This window comes from Anser anser (assembly GCF_964211835.1).
Source record: "Anser anser genome assembly, chromosome: 11".
Taxonomy (NCBI): domain Eukaryota; kingdom Metazoa; phylum Chordata; class Aves; order Anseriformes; family Anatidae; genus Anser; species Anser anser.
In genome coordinates, this window is record NC_139732.1 from 10,754,101 (window position 1) to 10,777,534 (window position 23,434).

A 23,434-nucleotide genomic window follows, 5' to 3' on the forward strand; every position below is an offset into this window, starting at 1 on the left:
ATCAAAAGAGAAAGATGACAGTGAAGGGAAAGAAAGAAGACATCAGCTGTATCCCTCCAACTCTTAGTTGCATATCAACAACTCCATCGTAAAGAAAATAACTGCTATCGGGAGCTTCAGAGCCCTGTTGAGTTCTGCTAATCTCCTGGTATTGCTTGTCAGAAGCCCCTTAAAGCAGAGTATGGATTTTCTTACAGATGCCCTAATTGCTGCATTTTAACATGACTTATTGTCTTGAGTACACAAAGCTCTTGAGTTAACGGAGACAGAGAGAGAGAAAGAGGTGCCTCCTAAAGCATTCCCCTGCATTCGCTCAGCTCTCCCACATCCTGCCCTCCCCACTCCCCAGTGCAAAAGCCCTTCGGGTGCACCGGTGCCTCCGTTTATGTGGCTCTGCTCACCAACATTAGCAGAAGATCATTAGCAGATGAGTAGTACTGGCTGTGTAATCACCTGAAGAAGAGCTCCCTGGTAAGGCTGGGCCCCAAATATCTGACAGCATCTTTCAGCAGAAACTAGCTGCAGCTGTTTCTGCTCGGGAGCCCGACGATGCTCAGAGATATAATTCCTAAATCCCACCCTCGCTGTCCAGCTTGCTTCTGCTGCCCTGTCAGTGCTGCTACAGCAGACATCTGTTTGGTTAACCCTTGTTCTCCTGCTTTTTCCATTGCAAAACCACACTATTCCTCCTAGTAAGCCTTAAAGGTGCTGGAAGGTGGACCTGGCGCTGTTTTTGTGCAAGGTGTGTCTTTGCACAAGCTTTTGGCCCTGGGGCAGGCGTGCCACGGGGGGATGCACCCAGTAGCACTCCCCGGGATGTGCACTGCGCAGTAACTTGGAGAGTTTATAGCTATCAGGCCCCACAGCAGTGCCAGAGGAACGGCAACAACTTAGGCTATCGCAGCCTATTCCCCTGACATTTTCTTGGAAAAGAAAATTGCTGTGGGAATTGCATGGGGGAAGAGCTGGCTCAGGGCACAGCTACATCCCTGGTGCTGCCCGGGGTGTGATGTTTCACATCTCGCTCCAGAAAGTTAGGTGCCACCGGGAGCCCCCATTCCCTCCGCTGCTTCTTCGTCATCACCTCCGAACCACCCACATGTCAGTAGCTTTCTCATCTCTTTTGGAGCTTCCTCTTAGGCTGGGTTTCTGTCAGCACTCCTGAGCAGCAGGGGACGCCACGCTCACTGTCCCCCCACGCAGTGCTCAGATCGATGTGACCACCCCTGCCCTCCCCACAGAGCCTGGCACTGACAGGGAGTGGGGGGCTCTCCAGCCCCGAGCCTCCGCTCTTCTCCTTCGAGGAGGACTGTGAGCCCACCGGGGTCCTTTCATTTCGCCTGTCCCACGCCTGAAATGCACTAAAAGCATCTTGTTGTGTCCTTTCTCTCGTTGGCTGAGCCTCTTAGGAACTGCAGACAATTGTCTAGCTTGGACCCATTGAGAAAGATCCGCTGCTGATGCTGATGCTTTGACCTTTCTGAAGCTGCAGTATGGGGGGGAGTAATTTTCTAGAGTTTTACTCAAAAAGGAGTCACTCATGCTGCCTTCAGGAGAACTGTTGTGCAAAACAAAATGGTTTCAGAGGACTTGGTCCACCCGCACAGTGCAGGGCAGGAGCTGCTCCAGTGACATGAAACCTTGCCAAGTACCAGGGAAGTGACAGGAACATCTGGACAATTGGTTTAAAAATTTAGAAGCGTTAGACCTGCCTGGCCTTGAAAGTGTGTGCGTGCATGTGAGAGGGTGAAAGACTGACTTCTGTCCCCCCCACAGTGGGTGGCTGCCTTCAGTCTCGTGTCCAGGCACTGCTCTGGTCCCCAGGTGAGGGAAGCAGGACCTGGTTCCTTCCCAGTGACGTGCTAGGAGACATCGCCATCACAACGCTAAAGGATGAAGCCAGGGGTTGCTTCTTGTCCCCACAGCAACACCGCACAAGTGCTGCACTTGGATCTCGACCATCCGGGTGAGAGTACCTGAGATCCTTGTTGCTGCTTCCATGCATGCTGTCAGGCAAAAGCCACCTCGTGGATCATTCGCACATAATTTCTGCTGTTCTTAACAGAAGGAGCTAAAAACAAACAGCTACCTACAGGAAACAAAGGCATTTATGGATCTGAAGACGAATGTGTCCACAAATATGACCAACCCTTCCACCTTGCCGTAGCTTTTGCGCTCAGGGTGGGAATGACCACCAAGCCCAGAGGTGGCAAGCGGCCCTTGCAGCTGGAGGTAGCCGGTTTCAAGGATAAACTTTCCCTCTTGTTGCCATCTGACATGAACATGCTCTGAATGATGGGCAGGAAACTGATATTTTTGGAGGGTTTAATCATCAAAACAAATCAGAGCCTTTTTTTTTTCCCCCTGCGCATTCATATGAGTGAATTGAAGAACTACTCCCCTTCCCCAAGATGGAAGGAGCTGAGCTAATGCCAGCACGTGTGCTCTGGCCAATTTTATTTATTTCCCTGGAAGTAATTTTCTTTCTAAAAATGCAGCTTTCTCAAAATCCCCCAATTTTCAGAGAAATTGAGTCTGCGGGAATTTTTGACAGTGAAAAGCTGAGCAGAACGCTTTGCATGTCTTCCTTTTTGCTGCACGGCAAAGAGCAATACTAGCTGATGAGTGGAGGTGAGAGGAAAATTAAAGTGAAAGGAAGAAATTAAAGGAGAATATTTTGTCATTACTGTAATGAAAACATTTGATACTGCTTAAGTGACAGAATTTGATACTGTCTAAATGAGACAGGGAGAGAACCACCTGCCAAAATCTGGTGACGCATTCGTTTTGCAAAAACCGATGTAACTTCTACTTGTCACGCCACAGAGGAGAAACTCAAGCATCCCGTTGGCTCTGATGGACACAGGATTGGCAAAGCTGAATAGACATCTAGTGTCAAAAAAAAAAAAGGTGAAAGAAGGCTGAATTAGCATGAGCATCTCTCCCACAGGAAGGTGGGTACCTTCATCTGGCACCCGAGGATCTCAGAGGGCTGCATGCCTGCTTCTTACCAAGCATCTGTCTCCCAGTCCTGCAGGTGGGCAGGGCATGCTCAGCCTTCACCTCGCCTAGCCTTTTTTATTGTAATTATATTTTTTATTTTTATTGAATGGCTCGGGTTGGGAGGGACCTTAAAGACCACCCAGTTTCAACCCCCGTGTCATAGGCAGGGATGCCACCCACTAGATCAGGGTGGCCAAGGCCCCATCCAGCCTGGCCTTGAACACCTCCAGGGATGGGGCATCCCCATCCTCTCTGGGCAACCTGCTCCAGTGCCTTTTTGCCTTGCCTTGGTGGAAGAGAGGTGTCACAGGGGAAACAGAGGAGCAGATGAGCAGATTTCTGGTCTCTCCTTCTCCTCTGCTGCATGCCAGTGTAAACAGGAGCAATTTCACTAGGGCCACTGGAGTTGCAGACTCAGAGAGAAGAAGAAGGACCCTCACCATCCAAATATTCTTCAGGGTTGGAGATGCTCAGCTTCGACTGGAAAGATGGAGAACAAGAGGGGAAGGCAGAAAACATCAGTGAAGAAACAAGAAACGTGCTGAGGAGAAAAGGGAAAAATTAAGCAAGGATTAAAAGCGGGCATTTATTGTACTTGTGGAAAGGCTTCTGAGCTTGCAAGCATCTGAAGGACAGGAAAAGCTGAGTGTTGCTGTCATAGTCCCAGGAGAGAGGGGCACAGTTCTTGAAGTATGTGAACTTCAGAGAAACACGGTCATGTGTTATGGCTATGAGGCCTCTTTTTATTATATTTTTAATTAAAAGGATGCTTAGAATTTTTCCCACTAGCTGCTTCATTTTTTGATCTAGTCAGAAGGCAACTTCTGAAAAGGCCTAGACCTGGAGAACAACCCAATGGGAAAACGCTAACGAGTCTCTGCAACAAAGCTCTCTGTCAGAGACACAGGGCAAATGCAGCGCTTTGGGACTCGGGCACGGTGGAGGCGCAGCCGATGGAGCACAAGATATCTCTGCAGAAGGCGAGTTACTCCCGTCTGCTTGGGTACTTGGAAGATACCCTGAGTGCGTCTTGCAGGAGGGAGAAGGCTGACATTTCTCTGTGGCGTGAAATGCAGCCTGGTCTGTTGGGCCTGCTGGGACCGGCGTGCCTGTGCTGGGACGTCAGTAGCTTTCCACTTCAGCTCCATGAACACGATTCCTGTGCATAACTGTCTGAGCATCTTTACTCTCTGAAGATCTCTGTGATTTCAACCGCTTCCTTTGACGATATAAATAATACGGTCTATTCTTAGCTCTACAGCAGTATACTCACATCTTTATCTAAATTCTGCAGAATTTTCCATTTCAGATGTTTGGGCTTCCAGAGGCAGACTGCTGCTTATCCCATGCATGACATTATTCCTTTGATACATGATCTGAAAATTCAATTACCAGACCAATTACTGACTTTTTCTGAAATTTACAAGGAAAACATTAAAGTTTGATTAAGTCAGAATTCCCACTGGGCTGATCAGCAATGAGACCAAAATTAAATTGTGTTTTTAAGAGCTTTGCCACCTTGCGACGCATGAGAATTATCGGAATCTGAAAGCCTGTTGCCAAAAGTCAAAACTCGGAGTGCTGGGCAGTGGGAGACACATTTCACTCCTCATAAAAGTGAGTACGTGCTGCTCTAGTTCCAGAGCTTGGGAAGGCCAGGTGGAGTCTAAGGTGCCTGTACAAGAGCTGCAGAGCTGCTGGGACTAAGCACCCCCATTAATTACACATGCAGCTGAACTTAGGTGGAAACAAGATGGGCCCTAACCCTTTGGTGTCCCAAGGGGCCGAGCAGCATCACGGGCAGGAGCAAAGCAACAAGAAGACAATGGCTTACCTGGAGCTTGGTCAAAAGCCAAGCCAGGTGGCATTGCCGTCCCCGGGCTGCTCCAGGAGCAGGCAGAGCACCAAATGTTTCTTGCATCGGACAAACCGTGTATAACTAAGTAGGGCTGTCCTCTGAGTTTGCAAACAAGGCAGCTTTTCGTCACTGGACATCCAGAGAGATCACATACCTATGTGTCATCTGTAGTGCTTCTAGTCCGTACAGATCACGTACCTATATGTCATCTGTAGTGCTTTTCTTCCTCAGCTGAGGCCCCTGCTGATTCCACCCCTGCATTAAGCTAGCGTGGATGAGGGCAGAAGCGAGCCACAGGTGGCTAAGTCAGCCTTCGATGCATTGCTTCAGAGCCAGGACAATGATGTCCCTTGTGGGAGGCTCTGAAATGCAGGTGGGGTTACTGAAGGATACTTCCACAGGGTAGGCAGGTTTAGCCCTTACAGCTCGCTGCTGTGTGAGCCCAACTCGTTAGGGGCAGATAAACATCTGCCTAATTATGCCCTCCCAGAGATGGGGTTGGCATCTTAAAATACAGCACTTGCGCAGGCAGTTCATTTGCTTCTGCAATTTGCAGGTGTAAAAAAAAGCAAATTCATTTTCAACATTTGCTTGGGGAACGGATGAATCAGTAAAGAGTAAAAGGACAGAGATGCAGATATACACAGTTGCATCACCAATTAAATGACTGAAAACAGCTTAGAAACTCAGGGCTCTGCCAGCCACTGCTTTACAAGCTTGGTAAGGAATTGAAGTGTCTGTGCAAGTCTCTTTTTGGACCCGGTGCCTTCTCTGAAGTCCCCACAGTTCCTAGAATTACAGCCCATTACTTAACAGCATCGAAGATGAGGATTTGGGAGCTTTCATGTACTGATGACACAGAACTTCTTGGGGAAAGTGGGGAATTTACTAAATGAGGGCTGAAATGCTTGAATTTGCTAAGAGCTGTTAACGTGCTGTGCTTGAATGGACGTCAGGGGAGCACACGTCCGTCAGGCACCGTGCAGCTCTTCCCATCCGCACTCGGGCAGTCAGCGTCTGGGTGCAGGAGCTGTCGTCCCCCTGATTTTCCCCACCCCCACAACCTCACTCCATCTCCCAGCGTGACACCGAGGAGCAGAGAACGGCTCAGAAATGCCTCTCTTAACCTCCAGCCTCCATCAAGTCGGCATTTCGTGAGGAGGTGCGCTAATGCATAATGCATGAGCACTTAGTGCGCTCCCTGGCTCTTCCTCGCGTGGAGGGGTTAATGAGCGAAACGAGAGGTACCGTGCTGGGGCTGGATTTCTTCGGAAGGCTCCGCTCCCCTTCCAGAGCCTCCGGATTCATCTTTCTTAAATAAACACACTTCAGAAATCTTTTGGAGTGTAAATAAGTCAGGGCAGCGGCAAGAAAGCAATTGCCAGTGAATAATTTGTAGAGCTGCTTGCAGCTGGCCCATCCTCACGGGGCCAGACCTGCCGGTTGGCAATGCCCCGTTTAGACCTCGTTGATCTCGGCACATAAGCTCCTTCATTTAGAGAGGTTTCCATGATCCCCACTCGTTCCTTCCTCCACCTCCCTCCACTTTTTGGAGCTGTAATAACCGAGACGCTGTTGACTGTGCGTACTTCAAACAATAACCTTCTGAATGATTTAGCAACGCCGCTCCTCCGCTAACAGGTTCCTCTTGGATGAAATACGTTCGCGTTTATGTAGGCCAGAGGTTTCGGAATGCTATTAAATTTACATGGCGAGCTGGCAGAGCAGCCATCTTCATCCGCTACGCAGAAAGGCAAAAACAGCCTGCACGCAGCAGCAGGGAAATATTTACGAACACAGAAAAATCCTGCCAGTGTTCATTACCCTTTTGGGGGATGAGGACAGTTAACATGAAAATGGAAGAGCTTATTAAATCACGAGTCCATCAGGCTGGCCTGGCAGGCTGGCAGGGGGAGTTTCTTGGTTATGGGAGAGCGTGGGTTTTTTGCAGCTGGTTGTTTGACAGGCCCCTGGTGTCAGAGGGGTTTCTGTGCAGCTTCTTATAAAAATAAAGAGAGAAAAAGGAGGAAAAAACGTGCTGAGGTGCAGCAAGGGCCAGGAAATGCCACAAACCCAGTGCAAATAAAGGCATGTGTTGTCGGCCTGAGGAGTCAGGCAGAGAAGGGTGCTGGGACTTGGAGGGACCGGCACCTGGAATCGCAGGCCCGGAGGGAAGCTGGGTTAAGCTGGGTTACACAGAAGTTTGTTACCCCTACCCACAGAGCTGTCAGGTGGATTTTGTTGTGCTGGGCAAAGAGCAGCCGTAAGGCCGACGTGCCACCTCTACTCACGGTGAGGCCTCATCACCACAGGCCCGGTGCCTCAGCGCTCGGCGTTGGCTTCGGCCTACCTGCGCCACGAGGGGCACCGTGTCGGTGTGAGAGACACAAAACCCATCAGTCGAGCGCCCGTGACCTTTGAAAGGCCCACGGCACTTCCTTGCAAGAGAGGAGAAGCATTTATAGCGGCACCCTGGCCGAAATCCAAAGCGTGCAGATTACTTTTTTGCCTCCTTAAATATTCTGCACGGTGTCTGTGAGCTCTAGAAGAGCCAAAAGCACTGGAGCGACTCCAGCTGAAAGAGATAGCTTGGTGCTGTTCGTTCGGCAAAGCAGTCTTCTCACTTCTTGTCCTAAACCTTTAGGCATGGTGTCGAGGCCCTGCCTGGATATCCACAGCCCCTGCCCTTAATACCGCCGGCGGCCGCGGCCCAGCCGTTTGCACGGTGATGGCTCCGTGGTAAATAAGCGGTTTGTGCAAAGTTATTTGGGATACGAAGGGCCACGGAAACGTAAGATCTCTTTAATAAACTCACTGGGCTGTAGGTGGCAAATAACTTCAGCAATTCCCAAACGGCCTCAAAATGTAGCGGCTGCAGAGAGGCAAATTAGTCATTTTATGCTCTAAATACTTAATGCCAGTGCTAAAAATGAAGAGATGGAAGAATGTCCTGGAGAAGTAGATCGGGATGCAGCCGAAAACAAACCCCATCCTCATCTGGTGTAAATCAGTGCCTGGCAGCAGCAGAGGCGGTGCAGCGATGCTGGTTTACACCAGCTGCTCATCAGGTAGCAGCGGGCCTCTGACCCGGCAGCGCTAAGGAAAACGACCCATACGGTGCCTGAAATATTTATGCCGAAGGCCAGCAGCGAGCCTCCACTCCTCTCTGACCAGGCACAGCATAAAACGGAGGCGAAAAAGATGACTTGAAACGTGCTGCCCGAGGGACGTGAAAGGCACAGTGTGAGGCTTTTCTCTCCGATGTGGGAAATAAGGGCGGGGAGGGGGCGCAGGGAGAGATAGGAAGCTGGCACTGCAGAAAAGGATTTTGTTAAAAGGACTAGCGAACGCAGGCGTGGTGTGCCTCAGAGATCATCACACCAGTGTTCCCGATGTGGGATAACCCAGGCAGGGATGGGGCTGGTGAGTCCATGACTCTCCCTGGCTTATCCCCGGTGCCCACAGTGGGATGGGGCAAAGCCGGAGCCTCTCGGAGCCAGCCGTGAGCCCCGAGCTGCCGGCCTGGGATCAGCGGGCTGCGAGCTGGGGCCGGAGCCTGGCACCAGTGCTCTCGGCCCAGCGCTTTCATTCGTTTGATTAGCTGCTTCTCCTCTGGCAGCTGAAAGGACACTTGGCAGCACCAGGCTTTTTGCATCTTGTTGAGCTGAATAGGAGGGAGTGGGGTTTTGGCAGGGACAAAAGAACATACCGCTGCTCCATCAATGGCCTCATTACTTGTCCTGGTTCCAGTTAGGACAGAGTTAAGTAGCTCATAGTAGCTGGTAGGGTGCTATGTTTTGGATTAGGATGAGAAGAGCGCTGATAACATGCTGATGTTTTAATTGTTGCAGAGCAGTGTTTACACCAGGCCAAGGACTTTTCGGCTTCTCGCTCTGTCCTGCCAGCGAGCAGGCTGGGGGTGCAGCAGGAGCTGGGAGGGGACAGACCCAGGACAGCTGACCCAAACTGGCCAAAGGGGTATTCCATACCATCTGACGTCATGCTAAACAATATATAGGGGTGGCTGGCCGGGGTGGGGGGGCCGGCTGCTCGGGAATAGGCTGGGCATCGGTCAGCGGGTGGTGAGCAATTGCATTGTGCATCACTTGTTTTCTTACACATTATTATTGTTAATACTATTACCATTATCACTATTATTATTATTATTGTTATTATTATTTTCCTGTCTTAATAAACCGTCTTTATCTCAACTCACAGGCTTCACTTTCCCGTTTCTCTCCCCCCATCCCAGAGAGGGAGGGGGGAGGGTGAGCGAACGGCTGTGTGGTGTTTAGCTGCCAGCCGGGTTAAACCACAACAGTCTTTTTGGCGCCCAACGTGGGGCATATCTGTCCTGGTTCCAGTTAGGACAGAGTTAAGTAGCTCATAGTAGCTGGTAGGGTGCTATGTTTTGGATTAGGATGAGAAGAGCGCTGATAACATGCTGATGTTTTAATTGTTGCAGAGCAGTGTTTACACCAGGCCAAGGACTTTTCGGCTTCTCGCTCTGTCCTGCCAGCGAGCAGGCTGGGGGTGCAGCAGGAGCTGGGAGGGGACAGACCCAGGACAGCTGACCCAAACTGGCCAAAGGGGTATTCCATACCATCTGACGTCATGCTAAACAATATATAGGGGTGGCTGGCCGGGGTGGGGGGGCCGGCTGCTCGGGAATAGGCTGGGCATCGGTCAGCGGGTGGTGAGCAATTGCATTGTGCATCACTTGTTTTCTTACACATTATTATTGTTAATACTATTACCATTATCACTATTATTATTATTATTGTTATTATTATTTTCCTGTCTTAATAAACCGTCTTTATCTCAACTCACAGGCTTCACTTTCCCGTTTCTCTCCCCCCATCCCAGAGAGGGAGGGGGGAGGGTGAGCGAACGGCTGTGTGGTGTTTAGCTGCCAGCCGGGTTAAACCACAACATTACTAAACACGGTGGCTCACAAGAAGCAGCGAAGAGCTATGGAGAGCTTTATTCTGGTCGGCAAACACGTACTGGAAACGCGTTTCCAGCTTGACCTGAAGATAGCAACTGAAAGGGAGGTTGAAAAACTTGACAATTTGTATCTGCAGAGGGGATCTGAGCGCGCATTGTGTGTCTCTGTGCCGTGGGTCTGGACACCAAGCTGTGCGTCTGTCTGTCAAGAGCGAGCAAGCAAGCTAAGCCAGAGGAAGCACAAGGGTGGCACAGAAAATTGTGCAGGTTTTCTGGAAGGGACTGGTGCACTCCAGGCTGTCCAACGGGTGCTTGGCTCCTGATTGTATTAGGACCAAGGGTAACAGCTGTATTGTCACCTGCTTGAGGGCTCTTGAAGTTAAACAAGGTGAGAAATCAGCCAGCAAACAGCAGGAGCTGGTCACCCAGCCGGCTGTACCAGCAGCTCTGACCACCACTTACGCATTCAGACATAATGGCAAGCCTGTCTGTGCAGATACTATGAAAGATCCGAGCTGCTACATTTTAAGAGAAATCTAGATGAGAATTTTTAACAAGCCAGTAAAAATTCATCCTGAAAAGCCTATTTTCTCTATTATGCCTAAGCAATGGGATTTTCAGGAGTGTTCATTTTGCCCCGTTGATAACAGTCTACAGTTGAGCTCAGTGTGGATCAGGTTAGGTCAATAGCAAGTGCTTTAGAAAATCCCAGCCCATGTATTAATATTATGAGCTATTTTGAGAGCTAGTTGTACAGAGGGTGGTGCCAACAAAGAAGCAGACAGCGTGTTTAAGTGTGGCTGTGAGCTTCAAGAGTGGTCCTGGAGTATTTGCAAGTGAAAACTAGATTTGGTCTGTAGGAATTGTTTCCTATAGGAATGAAGTTCAGGCACGTAATGATGGAAGTTACAGCTGTGGAACAGGGTCCAGGAACGCCTCAGAGGAGTTTAAGGCAGATTATCAACTGGGCACTGTATCAACTGGGCACTGCACTCAGCTGGTACTTGTAAGGAGAAAGCAGTGGGAAAGAGGGTAAAATTGCTGTACTGGTTTTGATGTCATCCGAAGGCGGATCTGACATCAAAGACACCAGCCCAGGGCATCGTAAGCTGTGTCCGGGGGAAGATCGCTGTCTCCCGAACCACAGCAAGCCTTGTCTGGCAAGGAGAAGCCACCATAACCCCAACGTTTTGTTGTTTGCTACAGCTTTTCAGGGCTACTCATAGGGATGCTTTTTGTGATTCTTAAAACCAAGTCTTGTCCCTACCGGTCCAGCCCCAAGCCCCAGGAGCTCTCAGTTGTCCAGGCTTGCTCTCTGCTGGGGCAGTTTGGGAGGAATTCCCTGGCATTAAGCTGAAATAAAACCATTCCAAGGAGATGGAGTGAGAAGCAAACCTGCTCAGTCTCAAAACTTGCTCAGATAGAGCTCTGCATAGCATACGACGATGAATAATAAATAGCAGTCATCCATCCGTGCAGATATGCTCTGCCCACAGTAGAGGGTGCAAAAAAAAACCGCGGGGGGGGCATTTCCCATGTCAGGCTGAGCCAGCGGCTCTCCCCTCACAAACCGTTCACTCACATGGTATTGATTGAGAGAAGGTACAAAGGAAAGACATCCGTTAAATAAAATGTCTCAGCGTCAGGCAGGACATCAATGGGCAAGTCGTTCATCATCCAAAAGAGCCTCTGAGGAAAAGGAGAGGGAGAGCATGTTTGCTCTTGACAGAGGGGGTGCAGGAAAGCAGAGGCAGGAGGAGATGTCCCGTCCTGCTCGTGCTGATGGGTTGGGGAGAGCCCACGCTCCCAGGGCCGCCTTGTCCTGTGCCGACCCGAGGCTGGCTCCAGCCTGGGGAAAAGCTCACACTTCTTTCTCCTCCTCCTTCTCCACCTCCTCCTTCTTCTCCTCCTCAGAGCCTGACCCAAAGATCCAGCAGCTGGCTTGGCGTTCACCACCCCAAGCTTTTAGGCGTTCCCATGAGACGGGAGGGAGGGAAAGCAAGAGCAAGGCATCTGCAGGCAAGGTCTCTGCTCTCCCAGTCTGATATAAATCCCATAAACAATCCCAGGGGCATTTACCACTGCAGCCACTCACCTAAGGGTGAGGAGCACATTAAATGGCACCGCAGCCTTTCTTCATCCGGGCAGGGTGCTGTGGGACAGGGCCATGGGTGTCACTGGTGGGCCGGGGGGCACAGCCCACCTTCAGCCTTAGCACAACCAAACCGGGTTAATTCTGCAGCTCGGGTTCATGTGGATATTCAGGGTAACATGCTGTACAGCTCTGGAAGCCTCAAAAATGGGGGGGAAACGGGTTTCTTTTGTAATGGGAAGGTTGTGAGGGATGTCCCGCGGCATGTCCCGTCCCGCTGCCCCGCGGCGCGGGGCCAGGAGGCAGCAGGGACCCGGCGTGGTTCCCATCAATGCCGCAGAGCTCCCGGGACCCGGGAAGGCTCTGCCTCGGACAATGGATTATTTTTAACTAGCTCGGATCTTCAAACACTGTAGCTTAAAAAAGGGGAAAGAAAAGAATAGCTGATTTGTGCAAGCTCCCCTGCTCCCATTAAGGCGATGGAAGCGGCGCTGTGCATTTCAATGGGGGCAGGACTGTGCTTCTCGGGGGATAAATCGCACCCTGTCCATTTCCCTGCTCTGTGCAGCCACTCTTGGCTCTTTCCTGCCCCCCCTAAGGACACCCTTCTCTCCCCTCCCTTCCTGATACGCTCCCCAGCAGATTTTTGTTGTTGTTGTCATCGAGCTATTCATTTTCCATAGGCTGCCTTCATTCCCGTGGCCTTTTGCAGCTAGGAGACAAGATGTCGCCTTGGAAACAAAGCCCCTTCGATGGCTGGAGTCTCTGGGATCGCTCTGTCTGCTCCCGACTACTTGTAGGTTATTTTTATTAACCACACAAAGATGCAGCGGGCTCGTAGCCAGCGCAGAAAGTAGCCACAGGAGGCGGAGGGAAGGCGAGCGGCTTGCCGGCATCGCTCGCCCCGCTGGGGATATGTCCTGCGGCGCAGCTCGCCTGCCAGAATCGCATCTCCGGGGAGCGCTGCGCGTGCAGGGGCGTTGCTGGAGGCCAGCGATGGCGGCAGAGCCAGCTTTCCAAGCCCGACTCTGAGTTTTCCTGCCCTGTGCCACGGGGCGAGCTGGGGAGCAGCACGAGGAGCCCCCCAGCTCGGAGCGGTGCCGCTCCTCCTGCCCTGAGCGTGGCCATGGGAGAGGTGCGGGGCTGCTGGGGGGTCCCTGGGGAAGGGACGGGACTTGTGCCGTTCCTTGGCCCCCACAGGGCGAACGCTTCCTTGTAGGCTGCTACTCTCCCCTCTGCAAAGGTGTATATAAAAGAAAAAAGAAACAAAAGCTGATTAAAAGAAGCTCCCTAATCCCCTGCTGGTAGCTGAAATATTTCCAAGCCAGCAAAAGTATTGCAGAAAAAAATGAATATATGTATATATATATATATTTATTTTTTTTTTAAATCAGTATCTAGGCCTTGCTCCTCATGCCAGCACCATCCTCTGCTCTGTGGGACGCGAGGGGGCTCCCAGCTGCAGCAGCTGGATGCCTGGCGGAGCCGGGGTGGCTCTCGCAAAGAGCGGGGGAAGCAGCGGAGGGGAAGGAGGAGAGCACAGAAATAGGATGCTGTGGAGCTGAGCGCTACCCGGCTGCAGCTGCACAGGGGTCTGATGGCAGGGCTTGGGGCTTTGCAGCGATTTCCCCTCCTGGCTGCAGGCACTGGTGCCACCACCACGAGCCTCCCTGCGGAGCCTGAGATGCTCTGCAAAGGGCAGCGCCGTGCTTTAGGGGGATTCCCCACATGTATCACAGAGGGATATGCACAGATGAGCACTTTTACTGTTTCATGCCTTTTTTCCATCATTGCTGAGACTCACAGGTGCCCAGGCTGGCAAGATGCTCCCAGATTTTCCTGTCCTTTCTGGTGCATCCTCACTGGACCAAGGGCTCTTTTATCCCGTTGCTGCTGGGCAGCCTTGCCAATACTACGTGACACTAGGGTCACGGAGATGTAGGACTAATCCAGCTACGGCAGGTTACGGGCCTTTTGGTTTTGACATTCTTTGATGCTATATTTGTGCCAGAAGAATAAATAATAAATAAACACAACAGCATCAAAGATTTGTTCTGGGCCCCCAGCCTATTTCTGCCTATCCTCGTTAAGCCGTTATAAAGATATTTCTCTGCTGGCATCTTATTTTATGGACTAACCTGTCATCCGATGCTGCACCTGAAGTCCCATTTATCCACCCTCTCTGAAAATAAAAGTTCTTGCTAATAGCCCTGAGCACAGATTCCCCTGGAGTGGAAACACTCACACCTGGCTCCCCAGAAGTGGCCTTTCTGTTTCATTTCTCAGCCTGGCAGGAAACAAAGCCTGAGCCCTGCGCCCAGCCGCGGGCAGAGACAAGACAGAGGTGACCAGAGGTGGCCCCAGGCCACCAGGTTTCCCTCCTGCCCTATCTCCCCTTCTCCCATCTGTGCCCTGCCAAAGGCTTGAGGAACTTTCTTGCTGCTACTGTAAGGAAAATATAGGACAGCGTTTCTCTGCAGCAACGCGTAACGATATATAAGCAAATCTGTGAGTGCGGACTTGGCTCTGCTAAGCAGAAACTTGCTGAGGGTGAGTCTCTGTAAGCCCTGCTGATCAAAGGAAGAGCTCCTCCGAGCCTCTTGCAGGCACTGGTGTCTTGATTTTGCTGGAGATACAGCAGCACAGGAGAGATCTAGCTCCAAATTTGTCTTTCATCCCCCATAAACTCTGGGGCTCCTTCTAGGCAGTCGCAGACACCTCCAACAGCCACTTCTCCACCCGTGTCCTCAGTCTACAGACCCCATCAGATCCCTCTTCCTCTCCCACCGGGACCACATCCAAATGCTCCTCCTTCCCCATTTCTTAGACATCCCGGTCCTCCCTGCAGAGGAGGCTTCATGGGCAGCTGGAAATTAAGAGGACGGGAAGCTAAATGAAGGCGGTAGTAATGATAAGGCATGGGGGAAACCTTGCTGACCGGCAGACGGCATCTCATCTCATTTCAGCCCGTGCCCTGCGCCACGTTAACGTGAGCACAGAGGCCTCCGGGATCTCTGTGTGGCTCCATCGCTGCTTGTGTGCAGCTGGTGACTGAAAAAAAAAAGAAAAAGAAAAGAGGATCAAACCAGCATAGTCGAAGGCAGTAGGTGTGTGCGTTACTGGGGCAGCTGTCTTCGCTGGCTGCATCGGGAGCCGCTGCCAGGGAACATCTTGGAGCAACTGCAGGTTTGCACACAAAGAAGAGCAGATTTTCCATCTTATCTTTTTATAGCGGCTCCCCAGAAAATAATCGTGCTTGATAGGGAAAGCTGTGTAAAGCAAAGCACTGCCGTTTTTCTGGGGGCCCTCTTCCCAAAGTACTTCTTTAAACAAACAAAGGAAGCTGAGGCAAGTTTGCAGAAGTGACTCAGTTCCCCAAGTGCCCTCGCTGCCGTACGTGATGCCCTGTTAGTTAATGTTCAGCTGATTGCCAGGACAGCTATAAAACCCCAGTACCATCCTGTCTCTCGCCACGTGTACGTGCATCCTGACCATAAATCCTCCTCAGAGCATTTTCCTTCCTCTGGAACTGGAAAAACCCTTGGCTACAACATTAATCCTGCCACTCTGTGCTTCCATTTTACCCTAGGTCCGCACGCTCTTGCTCTTCTCCAGAGGCTGAGGACGAAGGGCTTGCTTCACTGGGATTTACTCTGGGGGCTTGCAGACATCCCAAAAGCTTTAAGAACAGCGTTTTCAAACGTTTCCCTGGGGTATGTGCAGCCTCACTGAATTTTGGAAGCTGTTTCTGGCACAATTTCCTGGGGCGTGTAGATGTCAGACTTTACGAACCCCGTTTTGCTCGTGTAAAGCTCAAGTCGAACACGAGTAAAACCCTTTCATCTGCACTCAGCAGTGATCATCTTGTGAGGCATTTGATGAAGGAATACCAGATGGAAAGACAGAAAATTGTGGGTCGAATCCAAATTAAAACTGTAAATAAGCGGCGAACAAAGGATTCCTGATAAGCAGGGTCCTGGTGTGCTTATTGCTAGAACTGGACAGAAATATTTGATGAGTGGTGATTTACTGAAAAACAGTCTAAAAGAAAACAAAAAAACTTGTTAAATGTGGTCAAAATCTAGAGGTAATCATGGCCAAGATGAGGTTCTTTGAAAATCTGGAGAATTTTTCAAAAGGAAGAAAAGAAATTTTCATTCCTGAAAGGCCAGAGTGATTTGTTTTGGTGATTTTTTCCAACTTTTCATTTGGAAACAGATTTTTTTTGCTTGAAAATTGGCCCGCATTTCAAACAATAACGTCCCACGCCCTGAAAAACTCAAACCAAGATGAAGTATATTGGTGGGGCTTAAGGAAAGTGCTTTAACTGGGTGTGAAGTGAAATTTTCAGAGGTTTGGGGATTTACAGAGGAAGGCAGAGGAAAGCGTTTGATCCAAGCTGATTTTTCACATCATCTAATTTTAAGTTCTGCTACCAAGTGGAAAATCCGTTATTATTTGGCATCCGTGATACCTGGTCTCCCACCATCAATGTAAGAAATAATTTTGGGACACCCTGTCAGGCAGACAGCGTGGGCTGTGGACACCTCACCGACCCCCTGCCGTAGCTATTTCAGTGGAGAGCAGGAAGAAATCCCTAACCAGATATCCCAAGAGAACATATGGCTTATAGAGAAGAAAAGAGGCAACCAAGATGCCACAGAGAGCTGAAATTTGGTAGGATTATTGGTGTGTGTGGATTTTTTCTGTCCACCTTGCCCTCTAAGTATGCATCTTTAATACAGATCACCAAGTAAAATAGGACCATAAAATGAAACAAGGCTCTTTCTGATGGAAACACCGGCAGTTCCTTCAGGAAACTGCAACCTACAGACTCGGTCCTTCATCGTACGATACACTGATAAATCTGGATTAATTGTGGAGTGGATATTAGCACCCACCGTTCAGCATCGAGCCCTGAACATTAGACTAATTACTGGGTTCCCGCACTGCACGGCTTCCCAGCAGGAGGACGCTGCCCTATAAATCATCATACATGAGCGGCATTTAGCCAGAGATGTTAAAAAATTCTGCTTTGTACTGGGAATGCTCCCACCGCCGGGGCTATTTTCCCATTCTGCTGAAAGGACAATGCCCCTTCCCCTTTGTGGCTAGGAGAGCTCTCAGGACAGAGTCGGTGTCCCCCCCTGCCCTGCCACCCTTAAGCGGGAGCGATGCTGATGTGGAAAATCTTTAAGACATCCTAAGAGAGGAAAACTTGCAGGCTGAAGCCATGGTTAATTCCTGAACCCAACAGAGGCTCCCTGGGGCCCCAGTGTGTTCCCGGAGTCCCAATCCCTCCCACCCAGCCCGTGTTCAGCCCCTCGCTTCGCAGGGACTGCAGGACAGTCATTTATTTTTCACATCGCAGGAGCCGATGCAGTTTCCCCAGCTGCTCTCCCACTGTGGGATATCAGACGTTCCCCTGCCGTTTACTGCAACATAAGCACTCCACTGCTGTTTAATTTTATGGATTTTCACCCAGCAGAGAAGATTTTAGAGAGAGGAGAAGGGCAGAGCAGCGAGAGCAATGCACCGCAAGGATTTTGCTCTCTCGGCTTTCCATGCTCCCAGTCCCCTCCTCACCGCCGCGTCAGAGCACTTCCCTGCAGAGCATGAAGCCATGCGGCTAATGTCCCCCATCTGCGCCTCCCTCGCTCATCCTCTCCCTGGTGGGCAGCGCTGTGTGTGCCTGAAGATACCGACAGCCCTTTCTGTGAGCGAGGGATAAAGTTTGGGCTCGCAGGTCCCTTACCCAGGCCCTTTGCTCAGTGCCTGTAGGTCTGAGGACCCACCAAAGTGTGCTGTCCTCAGAGGGATGCTGACATGGTGCCACTTTTTCCCCTATTAGTGCCTCCACCTGCTCCCTTGCAGGGGATATGAATATATAATATGAAGGAGAAGGTTTCCTGCGACAGAAAAAGGAAATTGGTTCTGAGTGGCGTGGAAACAAGTGCTGCGGCTTTGTCCATCTCACTCGTGTGCCAAGATAGCCCCGCGTAGCGTGGCAGTAAAACCTATGCCAGGTGCTCCACACGGCCAGCTGCTTTGTTGAATTATTGTGACCGGGACAGACTGGGTGTCATTTCCTTACCTTTCATTGCAGCTAGTGGTTCAGGACCTATTTTGAGCCCATTTCACACATGCTTCCTGGCTTTCCCATCCTTGCATGGAAAACCAGATCCTCTCTCCACTGTGTTTGCCTCACCCAGCCCAGGAGCTCAGAGCTTCTCAAGAACAGGGGAGGGCCCCACGATTTCCTGAACAAGGTGAATTTGGCAGATGACTTGCCTTGCTGAGGTCTGTGTTGTTGGGTGTCGGGACTTTCCCACTCCTCTGGTGAGGGAAGCACTATTTCCTACAGGATATAGGGCTGCAGGAGCTCTTCCAATGGAGGTGGCCAACAGGCAGCCCAAGGGCTTCATCCAGTCCGTGCAAAAATTTCACCTCCGTCAGCCAAAATTTCACCTTCATCAGGTCCCAGGATTGCCAGGCAGGGTCAGTAGGGCCAAGCAAACAGGGAGGGGGGAACGAGGCTTGTACCACCTAAGGGCTTGCCAGTTTTATTTGGCCAGCTGCGGTATCACACAGAATGGCTAGGAACCACAGTAGTACCAAAGACAAAGCTGCTTTGGAGCCATAATAACCTCCGCTATCAGCCCTGCTCGGTGTCTCCCCAAACAGGAAGCAGCAGGCAGAAACCACAGCAGTAACGGCGTTTCGGGAGGAAGGGAGATCCTAGACCAAACACCAGACACACACACGTTGTTTGGCCAAGGCAGTCCGAGGTGAAGGGCCCATCCTGGCTCCAGAAGGATATGAAAACCAGGGCTTTGCTAATCGCTAGCCAGACAGCACAACCTCGGGAAGAGAGCCGTGCACGTCACTGGGGCTGTCGGGCTGTTCTCTGTACAAAATTGCCTACGAGCAGACAGACAGCAGCCCTCTGGCACCGCACCCGAGTCGCCCAACCTTTCCGTGAGCTCTTCTACACAGGCAGGGTGGAAGACGGGCTGGCGTGACGTTGTGGAAAGCCAGCCATCACTAACTTAATTTGGCAGGCTTGGCTTTGCTGCCTGCAGGTTGTTAGAGAGCACCATGGGCCTTGCCTCAGTGCAAAACCATCGCAGGCACTGCAGGCCGCAGACACCGCGTCAGGGCCTTTCTGAGGAGAGTGCGGCCAGGCCCGGGCAGGGGGGATGCGCTTTTGGGGCCCACCTCGACGTGTGCCCTGAAGGGTTAGGCTTGAAGCCACCGAAGAGGTTTTTATCACAGCTCAGGGCCTTCCAGGGCCTGTCAGATTGCGTGCCCAGCAAGCCAAATGCCAGGCAGAGGTGGGAGGCCTGGGTTAACCGTGGAGGTGGGTGGGTGTCTGAAGGAGGAGAGGGGAAGGTGATCGCTGCCGCGGCGCACAGCAGCGGCTTCGTGCCAGACAGATTTCCACAGATTCGGAGGTCAGCGCTGAAACACAGATGTGTGAGAGAGAGGGTGAGTGAGGGGGAGAGTCATATGTGTGACTGTTTATTCGGTGTCTACAGAAACTCCTATGGACTTGGACCCGGGCCCTGACTGACTCTGGAAGACGCGTATTCCCAAGCTTTGCTTTGTTTCCAGAATTCATTCAGGCTGCAAATAGTGTGAAAATAACCAGCTTTTGCTGTGATGCAGCCACACTTCAGCTGTGAAACACGGTCCAGATTTCTGAGCTGCTGTCTAAGGAGGTGGTTTTTGGTTTATGAGCCACATTCTGCCCCCGAGTTACAGGTCCTCGTTTCTCTCCCTGAAGTGGCAGAGATGCATACAGCTGTGCCTTGAGGCCAGGATCTGGTCCCCAAAAAAAAGTCCCCCCTCCAGGGACATCCTTTGCAGATGCTGGATGCTGTGAAGAAATCAGTTTGATTTCACCCAGGTTCCTGGCTTGGCACAGCAACTCCTATTTTCAGTTGTGCTGGGTTATACAAGACTGGCTTGCTGATAACAAGCACCACATCTCTGATTTTTCTTGCACTACCGGTAAGATTTAATGCTTCTCTTTTTCTTGCACTGCATGGATTTTCTGAAATGCTGAGATGCAGCTTTGAGTACAACACGCCACCAGAGGAAATTGCCCCAGTGTTAACCTTTGAGATAGGCTGAGTGACATGTCTGATTAATCAGAGTAAATAACAGCAAAAAATGATATTTACTGAGATTTAGTTCTCCAAAGGAAAGCACCATAGAATATGACACAGTGGGGTCAGCTCTCCTGTGAGCGTAAGTCAGTGCAGCTGTATAAGGTTTAGCAGATTTGTACCACATAGCTTCACATAAGTCTCTAAAAGTCTCTCCTAAAAGTCTCTCCCTTTCCCCTAAAGTCTCTCCATCCAGAATACTATTGCTTAATGGGAAAAAGCGTCCCCTAATTTATGTCCAGACAGCTTCAAAGGGTCGCAGCCGAGATTTACCCTGGGATGATCAGAGAGATGGGGACCTTGGAGCCCCACTTCAATGCAACTCTGTGGTGGCGAGGGCATGAGCAGCTCTGCTGACATTTGCAGGCCCAGATCGTAGCTGGGTGAGGAACAAATAATTAGGAGTGATTTATATCTGCATGATGAAAAATAATAGCTTGCACAGACAAACATGACTGCCGGTAATGTCTGTCTGCTATGGGGAGCCCCTCTTCCTTCCAGCGAGGTAACAAATTAATTGGGATATGTGGCTGCTGCAAGCGAAGTCGTAAGTTTGCTTGCTGAACATCCCCTGTGTGCTTGGTGACAATGACATATGGGAGACAATTAAATAACTGTAGTTATGTCCAGGTTAGTGAGAAAACAGCTCCCCGTGTGAACTGGATTTATACTGCATGTCTGATGCAAAGATAGATGCATAACGCAGGGTGAAAAGAAAAGACTCGGTGACTTCCCAGAAAGTTACCAAGCTGCTTCTTCACGTCTGTCTGTGGACTTCACTGTCTTGTAACCCTACTTTCTCCTGGCCGGACGGAACCCTCCCCAGTCGCCCACTGGAGTGTAGGTTTGCTTTTTAACAACGGGCTATTTGGTCTTTTAGCTTGATCGTTAGAGACCGAGCGTGTAATTTACGGTCCCACGGTTTGGGAGCTCGGCTCTTTCTCCCAGCCAACGCCCAGCCAGCCAGCTCTGATTTTCATGCTGTAGGTGGACACATTCAGCACTCGGGAGTGACACAGAGCTGAACAAATCCTGCTCTCGGTAATGAATAACCCAAAGACAATCAGCTTGAGGTCAGGGTCTGACCCGCAGTGAAAAACGCCAGCCACTTGATGTAGCTGCAGGATGCACGGGGTCACACTCCTCCCAGATAAGAACCAGCCTGAAGGAGACCGGCACAAACCCAAAAACCCATCAGCTCCGCATTAAATCACCCCAGCCCTCGCCATGACACCCAGCTAAGGAGGCAGCGAGCTGTCCTAGCCTCCCAAGACACAAGCGAGCGGATGAGACCTCTTTGGAGGCATGCCCATCAGCCTGGAAATCACGGCACCCTTCGCAGCATCGCCCCAGAGACGAGATGGCGAACGCTGCTCGTGTTGCCAGTCCAGGCATCCGCCCCGAGAGCACAGAGGGGACTCTCTGGGGACGTGCAGGGGCAGGGATGGAGGAGGAAGCACTGCACCATTTTGTGCCTCCTTCCAGCGGTCCCAGGGGCAGGCTGCTGCTTATTTTTAGCTCCTGAGGTAGCTGAAATACCACCGTGATATTCATTAACTAAATCCCCGTCGGATGGGAGCTGCGAGGCGGGGCGGGAGGGGGGGACGGTTGGTCTGGTTTGTTTTGCTTTATTTAATTGCTCGCTTCAGTACAGACGCAAAGCGTGGCAGGAGGCTCAGCGCCTCTCACCTCGGGAAAAGAGGGAGCGCCAGACCCGGGGGAGGCGGGAGGAGAAAAGTCAATCAGGCAGTATTTAAAAACCTACCTGCTGGGCCCAGAGGGGGCTGCAGATTTTAATGTCATTCCCAGCTTGAGATGCAGCCTGGAGAGTGAGAAGAGAAAGGGGGATCTTCTCTTCCTGGATCCTTAATTGCTCGTTAAAGCATCTAACAAATGCATGGACTCATGGATGGCCCCATGCTCCTTGACAGAGGGGCTTTATCCTTGGTAGGGGGGAGGAGTATTTTTAAAACTGCTCGTTTCCCCTGCTTTTGCTGGGTGTACAAAATCGAGAGTCGAATGGTTCGCTGGGCAAAATAAAACCCAGTCTGGGACAGAGCTGCTCCCGTTCAGTAGGAGCAAGGAGCCTTCCTGTCTGCCGGGGCCCTGCTCCAGCTGCAGCTCCTGCAGAGAGCCTCACAGTCCCCAAAAGAGACTCCTGGGAACTGCAGAGCTGCTGCAGCTTCTCTCTGCTGGCATCAATCAAAATAATGCCCTGCCCTGCGAGCTGAGCCCCACGGCTGGCCCGAGCAGACGTGATACCTGTGGCCTGAGATGCTTGTCCCTGCGCGCTCCCATTCTGCCATCGCAGCTCCTCGGTGTCTTCTGCTCAAACCCACTTGCACTGGGTCTCACATCACAGGGGATTGCTGCATGTCCCAGTAGCAGGAAAGGTGAGGCAGCTGTTTTCCAGCACAGAAAATATGACAACCGTGACATTCCCTCTGATACCCTGCAGAAAGCAACCCCCGGTTAAATGCACAAAGGCCAGAGGCACCGAGGCCCTGCCCAGCTTCAGATGCTCTTTGCCATCAGAGATGAGCAGATCTGAGACTTACGCCTATGAATCCTCCCTACCTTATTCAAGGTAACATATGAAAGAATTCCTACCTCCCTAAACGAAAGCATCTCACTGCAGCACAGTTTGGGCAGCTTGCTAAGCACACGGTCCCATCTGAAGTCAGCAGCGTGTCCGTGGGCTGGATGGCAGCCCCGAGCCCGCTGGCCTTTAGCAGGTCTTCTGTTATTTAGAACCTGTGGAAGGAGAAGAATTACAGCTGCAGCAGGGCAGGAAAGCCATACCAATGATTTATGAATATTCACTGAGCTCACGAAGCCCTCCGGGGCAGAAAACAAGCTTTTGAAATTAACTGAACTCTTCAAGGTTCTTCGTTTGCCTTGGCTTTGAGGTGTGAGTCACCAATACTATTTCTCGAAAATGAGCAGTCTGTTCGGAGGGCTAGAAGGATTTCTGGGCACTAAAAAATGAAGTTAAGTATTCTCTGAAAAAGACTTTATGTTCATAAAGTCTTCAAAGCATAGAGACTCCACCCCATTAAGTTTTATGGGATGATGTCTCCATACAGTACTGAGACATCTTCAGCCCCTAAGGACCTGATGTTCTGGGGACTTGAAGCTCTTTCGGCATTGAAATCTCCAGCAGCTTCTGTCTCCAGTGCTAGCAGGTCGGTGCCCTGTGATTTTTCATCAGTTTCATTAAACAGAGGCTGCAGAAGGGTTTTGATCCTGGCCGTGCAGTCTGTGTCGTACTCTTTGTCTTTCCCACCCATGCAACTAGGTTGTCGTGGTGCTCCTCAGCACCAGTGCTCCTCCACGTCTAAGCACTGCAGTGACCGAAGAAAC

The 23,434-nt window shown here is 50.9% G+C and overlaps 1 protein-coding gene and 1 long non-coding RNA gene across 4 annotated transcripts in view; one reads left to right on the forward strand and one right to left on the reverse strand.

Annotated features, from left to right (window-relative positions):
* LOC310905514 overlaps nucleotides 1-8,591 on the reverse strand; it is a 33,592-nt gene extending 25,001 nt beyond the window's left edge. For both annotated transcript variants that reach the window (XR_014589127.1, XR_014589128.1), the window contains exon 1: nucleotides 402-8,591. This is a non-coding gene — a long non-coding RNA (uncharacterized lncRNA). The remainder of the gene's footprint in view (nucleotides 1-401) is intronic.
* GNAO1 (G protein subunit alpha o1) overlaps nucleotides 1-23,434 on the forward strand; it is a 138,660-nt gene that overhangs the window by 64,574 nt on the left and 50,652 nt on the right. The gene's annotated exons all lie outside the window — the stretch shown is intronic.